The following is an 8,605-nucleotide window of genomic DNA, read 5'->3' on the forward strand; positions in this document are numbered from 1 at the left end:
ACCCCTTACAGATGTATTGTCAAATATATTCTCCCATTGTGTGGTTTGTCTTTTTATTCTGTTCCTATTGTCTTTAGCTGTGAAAAAGCTTTTTAGTTTGATATAGTCCCATTTGTTTATCCTGTCTTTTGTTTCACTTGCCCATGGACATAAAACAGCAAATAAATTGTGAAGATCTGGAAACAGCCCAAGTGTCCATCAGTGGAAAAGTGGATTAAAAAGCTTTGGTACATATATATTATGGAATACTACTCAGCCATAAGAAATGATGACATCAGATCATTTACAATAACATGGATGGACCTTGATAACATTATACAGAGTGAAATAAGTAAATCAGAAAAAACTAAGAACTATATGAATCCATACATAGATGGGACATAAAAATGAGACTCAGAGACATGGAAAAGAATGTGATGGTAATGGGGGTGGGATGGGGGGAGGGGGCGAAGAAGGAGAGAGAGAAGGTGGGGAGGGAAGGGGCACAAAGAAAACCAGTTAGAAGGTGACAAAAAACAGTTTGACTTTGGGTGAGGGGTATGCAACATAATCAAATGTCAAAATAATCGGAGATATTTTCTCTGAACATGTGTACCCTGATTTATCAATGTCACTGCATTAAAATTAATAATAAAAAGTGTAAAATGAATAAATAAATAAAAATTTAAAAATATAAAGAAGAGAAAACTATAGACCAATATCCTTGAAGAATATCGATGCAAAAGTTCTCACCAAAATATTCACAAACTGAATTCAATCACATAGTAAAATGATTACACAACATGATCAAGTAGGAGTTATTTCTGAGATGCAAGAATGGTTCAACATATGCATATCAAGTGTTACACACCATATGAATAGGAAGATAAAATCATATGACCATCTCAATAGATGCAAAAAAATCATTTGACAAAATACAACATCCTTTTATGATAAAAACCCTCAACAAATTAGGTGTAGAAGGAATATATATCAACATAATAAAGTCCATATATGACAAGCTCACAGATACTTTCATCCATGATGGCGAAACATTGAAAGCTTTTCCTCTAAGATCTGGGACAAGAAAAGGTGCTCACTTCACACCACACTTATTCAACATATGGGTCCCAGTCTGTCCCTTCTACTTGTGTCTATACCCTTTGTCTGCTAACTCTGGAGTTCCTTCCACAAAAGCGGACTATGACTCTGACCAGTAGACAGAGGTAGGAGGGATGATGTTCTCTTTCTGAGCCGGGACCTTACAACATTTTGAGTGTACCTGCTTGCTCCTGTGGCTCTTGCATTGTTATGAGAGCATATCTGGGCTCTGGAGGGTGAAAGACACATGACATAGAGCTGAGGCATCCTAGTCACTCTGGTGCAGAGTAGTCTAGGTCAGACCATAGCCACCCAAGCCCCAGACAAGAAAACAAGCCGATCCAGGACCAGCAGAACCTGTGCAGGCATCCAAGCTATAAATGCTGGTTGTTCAATTTTAGGTGTTGCTCTCTTTTTTTCCCATGTAATATATAAACAAAGTTATGACCACAGATATATTCCTTAACACTGTCTGTTTAGATTCTGCAATATTGATAATTATTTCATATTAGTGACTTTTCTTTTCTTTTTGGGGGGGAGGAGAGAGAGAGAGAGACAGAGAAGAACAAGAAGGGACAGACAGACAGGAAGGAAGAGAGATGAGAAATATTAACCTGTATTTGGGTTGTTCATTGACAGGTTTCTCATATGTGCTTTGACTGGGGAGTTCCAGCTGAACCAGTGACCCCTTGCTCAAGCCAGTGACACTTGGGCTCAAACCAGTAACCATGGGGTCAGGTCTATGATCCTGTGTTCAATCTTGCGACCCTGAGCACAAACCAGTGAGCCGGTGCTCAAGCCGGTGACTTAGGAGTTTGAAACTTGGGTCTTCAGAATCCCAGGTTGACTCTCCATCCACTGCGCCACAGTCTGGTCTTAGTGACCTTTTATTTTTGAATTCTAACATAATCATATTGTGGTCCAAGGAACTATTCCTTGGTAAGATAGTATGCCTTTGAAATTCCTTGACATGTCCTTGGTGGTGCAGCCTGTTTGAATACATGGAAATATTCCATGTGTACTTGAAACAAATATATATCCCCTTTTATGTTGTTTTGTATATAGATATTCAATCTTTTAAATTTTGTTCTTCAAATCTTCTATACCCTTATTATGTTATATGTATGAGATTAATCATTTCATAACAGAATTATATTAAAAATTTTCATTTTGATATATCTTGGCATCAATATTTTATTCTGTTTCTGTTAGTTTTTAGTTCATGCATTAAAAGGCTAAGTAATCAGATGGATAAAACATTTCTTTATCACTCAACCTTTAATGGTATGTTTCTTCTATTTCTGATAACATAGCTACATGAGTTTTCTCTAGTTTGACATATGCCTAACATAGTTTTATTTATTTCTTTATTTTTAAACTTTTGCTGAATTGTTAAATGATTAATGTTTAAATAATTCCTATTTGCTATATTTTTTAGAAATCCAAACTAACAGATACTATATTTTTAAAAGGGGAACTTAATCATGCATAAATTCATGTTTTAAAGGGTCTTTCATTGTGTTTTATTCTCATGTTAAAAATGCTTTTTGCTTGAGAGTGACGTCACGGAAATGGCGCCATGATCAGCGCGTCCGACAGCTCTCCCCTAAATCACAACAAATTTATCAACTAGAAACAGAAAAATTTATCCTCGGAGCATTCCGGAGTTCCACACAAACTGATAGCGAAAGGACTGTTATCACTTGAATCTGAGAGACGAGGGTGTGGAGGAATCTACCACAGGGACGTTCTTTCAAACCGCAAGGAAGTGCGCCTGTGGTGAGTCAGCCCATTTACTTGGGAACCGCAACCCGCCGCGAGCGGCCGACGCGAGCCGCCACCGCAAGCCGCCGCCACGAACCGCCACCGCGAGCGGCCGCCGCGAGCCGCCGCCGCGAACCGCCACCGCGAGCGGCCGCCGCGAGCCGCCGCGCGGCGCGCCGGGTCCGGTTGAGCACCGCTGACGTTCCCAGCGGCCCGCACACTGCGAGTAGGGGTCGCCGGCCACCGGTGCCCGGAGCGCCCCATTCACGCGCGTGCCTTGGGCATTCCACGTGCCCAGGGCGCCCTGCTGGCCCGCACACCCAGGGGGCTCCATTATCCTGCGCCTGGTGCGGTCCAGCCGCCAGCAGCGGGGCGAGCGGGAGAGGCTTGGGAGATTCTCTCCGTGGGCGGGGCACCTCACCCAGCCATTCAAGCTAACAATCAAGCGTTGGGGGAGGGGCGCGAGCAGGCAGCCTAAAATACCTTCAGAAACACAGCTGTGACCCAATCACTGAAATTAGCTTAACCCATAAAATCTGCGCACCCTCGGTTCTAATTGATAAGATCTCTCTCAGTTCAGCGATCCAAGACAAGAGGCGTGATATTGTTTAGTGCCTCTCGCTAAAGGGGTGGGGGCAACTTCTGATTGATAGAGCCTCCATATTCAGGGATAAACGCTAACAAGAAGGACTTGGCAGATAATAAGGTCTATACTACACTAGTCGTAAGCAGAGACTAGTGCCTCTTCTTCCCTGCAAAAACAGGCTACAAAGTGTGGAAAGCCTGGGTTGAGAGGTCCAACTAAATGCTAGGCGCTGAACAGTCACCTTGACAACAATTGACTCCCACCCCCGCCTGATTACACTGGAGGCCCTGACTCTCAGAGCCTTTCCCAAAGCCTTGCACTGAGTGGGGATAGAGTGGGGATTTCCCAGCTCTTTGAGCCTCTTACTCCCCAGGCAGAAGCAGTTGCAGCCTTATAGCTGGATCACCAGGCTGCTAATTCAGAAAGGGGGGACTAGGAGAGAGAATCCAGGAAAGCAAACTCTCTCATCGTTGGACCCTGCAAACGCCAACAAGCCTTTACTTCCAGCAAGACTAAAGCCAATTATATGACATTGCCATAGAATCCCATCAACTGCAAAGCCCTACCTAAGAGTGACACAGGGGCAGAGCCTGGGGTACAGAGTCACCGACTAGGAAGAGGGAGAGAAAAGAAAAAGGAAGAAGTTAACCTCTCAAAATCAAGAAAAACCCACAGACTTTACAACTTGATCCACTAATTTTTTTTGTTGTTGTTGTTGTTTGTTTCTTCTATCTTTCTGCCTTTATTTCCTCCACCTCGGTCCTTCTATTCTCTGCCCATCTTATGCTTCCCCTTTCTTGAACTACACTACCCATGAGTGTTGCATTTTATTTTTGTTCTTCATCCTCACCCTCCTTTAAGGTTATACTCCAAAACACTTAACTCTCACTCTCTCCTCTTTTGTTTTGTTTTTGTTTGTTTTTTTTTGTCTTGCTTTATTTTGTTTTTTTTTCTCCTCCTATTTTATTTCTTCCTGCGTTTTTCTCTTTTTCTTATTTTTTACTTTCTATTCATTTTTTCTTTTCTCATTTTACTTTCCTCCCATATAATCCTCAATCACGAACAAATTAGTTAATTTGGGACTCAAGGCTTTTTTTTGGCTTTATTTCTCTTTTTTGCTTTTGTTTTTATTTTTTTTCTCTTGTTTGTTTATTTTTGTGGCATTTTGGGTCCTCCCAACCCAAGGTCTCCATTGTATTTAGTCTTCGCTCCACTTAATACAACAGATTTTTACTTATTATTTTTATTTTCTCTTCTTTATTATTCTTTTTTGGTCTTTTTTTCTGATTCCCTCTTATCCCTCTCATTATATCTCTTAGTTGACCATCACTTACAAGCAAAACATTCTAAGATTTTCTTCCTTTTTTTTTTTTTTTTTGCATTTAGTAGGTCCCTACTCCCTTTTTTTTGCCCCTTGAACTCTTCACCCCAAATCAGGCCCTCCATTATAGGCACGATATTTCCCTGAGGAGGGGAGAGGAGGGAAAGAGAAGAGAGAAAAAAAGGGGGAAATAATAAATTATTACTTTTTTTTTGTGGGGTGTTTTACCTTTTCTTTTTTTTTTTTTTTACTTTTTACTCTTTATTAATTCTAATTAGTGCTATCAATAAGACCACCCTCAGATGCCGATAAGAAAGAGGAAATCAAATATTATGGATACGAAAGAAAGAGAGGTAACACAAATAGATGTGGAAAAATCTATGGAGAAAAGACTTAACATATTGGAAGCCTTGGAGCTAAATGACAGAGAATTTAAAATAGAAATCTTAAAAATACTCAGAGATATACAAGAAAACACAGAAAGGCAATATAGGGAGATCAGAAAACAACTCAATGAACACAAAGAATATATTACCAAGGAAATTGAAACTATAAAAACAAATCAAACAGAAATGAAAAACTCAATTCACAAGCTGAAAAACGAGGTAACAAGCTTACCTAACAGAACAGCCCAGATTGAAGATAGGATTAGTGAAATAGAAGACAAACAACTTGAGGCACAACAGAGAGAAGAAGAAAGAGACTCAAAAATAATAAAAAACGAGAAAGCCCTACAGGAATTGTCTGACTCCATCAGAAAGAATAACATAAGAATAATAGGTATATCAGAGGGAGAAGAGAAAGAAAATGGAATGGAGAATATACTCAAACAAATAATAGACGAGAACTTCCCAAGCCTGTGGAAGGAACTAAAGCCTCAAATTCAAGAAACAAACAGAACACCAAGTTTTCTTAACCCCAACAAACCCACTCTAAGGCACATCATAATAAAGATGACACAAACCAATGACAAAGAAAAAATTCTCAAGGCAGCCAGGGAAAAGAAGAGTACAACATATAAAGGAAGGCCTATTAGATTATCATCAGATTTCTCAGCAGAAACTCTACAAGCTAGAAGAGAGTGGACCCCAATATTTAAAGCCCTGAAAGAGAGGAACTTTCAGCCAAGAATACTATACCCATCAAAGCTATTCTTCAAGTATGAAGGAGATATAAAAACATTCACAAATACAGAAAAGATGAGAGAATTTATCAACAGAAAGCCCCCACTTCAGGAAATACTAAAGGGGGTTTTCCAACCAGATTCAAAGAACAAAAGAAAACAACACCACAAGTAACAGCTCCACCAAGAACACAATAAAACCAAACTTAAACTGTGACAACAAAGGAAAAAAAGGGGGGAGAGGATGGAGATTAACAGTAGCAAAGGATGATGAAGTGCAGAAATACTTATAAGATAGGGTACTACAATGAATATGGTAGGTACCCTTTTCATTACTTAATGGTAACCACCCTTGAAAAAACCACCACAAAAACACTTGACTTAAAAAAGGTAGCAACAGAGGAAAGAAGTATGGAACACAAACAAACAAAAACAAATGATAGAAAAACAAAAGAGAAGAATCAAACTAGATATAAAACTAACAGAAAGCAATTTATAAAATGGCAGTAGGGAACCCACAAGTGTCAATAATTACACTAAATGTAAATGGATTAAACTTACCAATAAAAAGACACAGAGTAGCAGAATGGATTAAAAAAGAAAATGCAACTATATGCTGCCTACAAGAAACACATCTAAGCAACAAGGATAAAAACAAATTCAAAGTGAAAGGCTGGAAAACAATACTCCAAGCAAACAACACCCAAAAAAAAAGCAGGCGTAGCAATACTCATATCTAATAATGCTGACTACAAGACAGAAAAAGTACTCAGAGACAAAAATGGTCATTTCATAATGATTAAGGGGAAGTTGAATCAAGAAGACATAACAATCCTTAATATATATGCACCAAACCAAGGAGCACCAAAATATATAAGACAGCTACTTATTGACCTTAAAACAAAAACTAACAAAAATATAATCATACTTGGAGACCTCAATACACCGCTGACGGCTCTAGATCGGTCATCCAAACAGAGAATCAATAAAGATATAGTGGCCTTAAACGAAATACTAGAACACCTGGATATGATAGACATCTACAGGACACTTCATCCCAAAGCGACAGAGTATACATATTTCTCTAGTGTACATAAAACATTCTCAAGAATTGACCATATGTTGGGCCACAAAGACAATATCAGCAAATTTAGAAAAATTGAAATTGTACCAAGCATATTTTCTGATCATAAAGCCTTGAAACTAGAATTCAACTGCAAAAAAGAGGGGGAAAAACCCACAAAAATGTGGAAACTAAACAACATACTTCTAAAAAATGAATGGGTCAAAGAAGAAATAAGCACAGAAATCAAAAGATATATACAGACAAATGAAAATGAAAATACGACATATCAGAATCTCTGGGATGCAGCAAAAGCAGTAATAAGAGGAAAGTTCATATCACTTCAGGCCTATATGAACAAACAAGAGAGAGCCGAAGTAAACCACTTAACTTCACACCTTAAGGAACTAGAAAAAGAAGAACAAAGACAACGCAAAACCAGCCAAAGAAAGGAGATAATAAAAATCAGAGCAGAAATAAATGAAATAGAGAACAGAAAAACTATAGAAAAAATCAATAAAACAAGGAGCTGGTTCTTTGAAAAGATCAACAAAATTGACAAACCCTTGGCAAGACTCACCAAGGAAAAAAGACACAGGACTCAAATAAATAAAATCCAAAATGAAAGAGGAGAGATCACCACAGACATCATAGATATACAAAGAATTATTGTAGAATACTATGAAAAACTATATGCCACCAAATACAACAATCTAGAAGAAATGGATAAATTCCTAAAACAATACAACCTTCCTAGAGTGAGTCATGAAGAAGCAGAAAGCCTAAACAGACCAATCAGCAGGGAGGAAATAGAAAAAACTATTAAAAATCTCCCCAAAAATAAAAGTCCAGGCCCAGACGGTTATACTAGTGAATTCTATCAAACATTCAAAGAAGACTTGGTTCCTATTCTACTCAAAGTCTTCCAAAAAATTGAAGAAGAAGCAATACTTCCAAACACATTTTATGAGGCCAACATAACCCTCATACCAAAACCTGGCAAGGATGGCACAAAGAAAGAAAACTACAGACCAATATCTCTAATGAATACAGATGCTAAAATACTAAACAAAATACTGGCAAACCGAATACAACAACATATTAAAAAAATAATACATCATGATCAAGTGGGATTCATCCCAGAATCTCAAGGATGGTTCAACATACGCAAAACAGTTAACGTAATACACCATATCAACAAAACAAAGAACAAAAACCACATGATCTTATCAATAGATGCAGAAAAGGCTTTTGATAAAATACAACACAATTTTATGTTTAAGACTCTCAACAAAATGGGTATAGAAGGAAAATATCTCAACATGATAAAGGCCATATATGATAAACCATCAGCCAACATCCTATTAAACGGCATAAAACTGAGGACTTTCTACCTTAAATCAGGAACAAGACAGGGTTGTCCACTCTCTCCACTCTTATTCAACGTGGTGCTAGAAGTTCTGGCCAGAGCAATCAGACAAGACAAAGAAATAAAAGGCATCCATATCGGAAAAGAAGAAGTAAAGCTATCACTTTTTGCTGATGATATGATCCTATACATCAAAAACCCGAAGGACTCCACAAAAAGATTATTAGAAACAATAAACCAATACAGTAAGGTCGCAGGATACAAAATTAACATACAAAAGTCCATAGCCTTTCTATATG

This window comes from Saccopteryx bilineata, chromosome 6, assembly GCF_036850765.1.
Source record: "Saccopteryx bilineata isolate mSacBil1 chromosome 6, mSacBil1_pri_phased_curated, whole genome shotgun sequence".
In the NCBI taxonomy this organism is placed as follows: Eukaryota; Metazoa; Chordata; class Mammalia; order Chiroptera; family Emballonuridae; genus Saccopteryx; species Saccopteryx bilineata.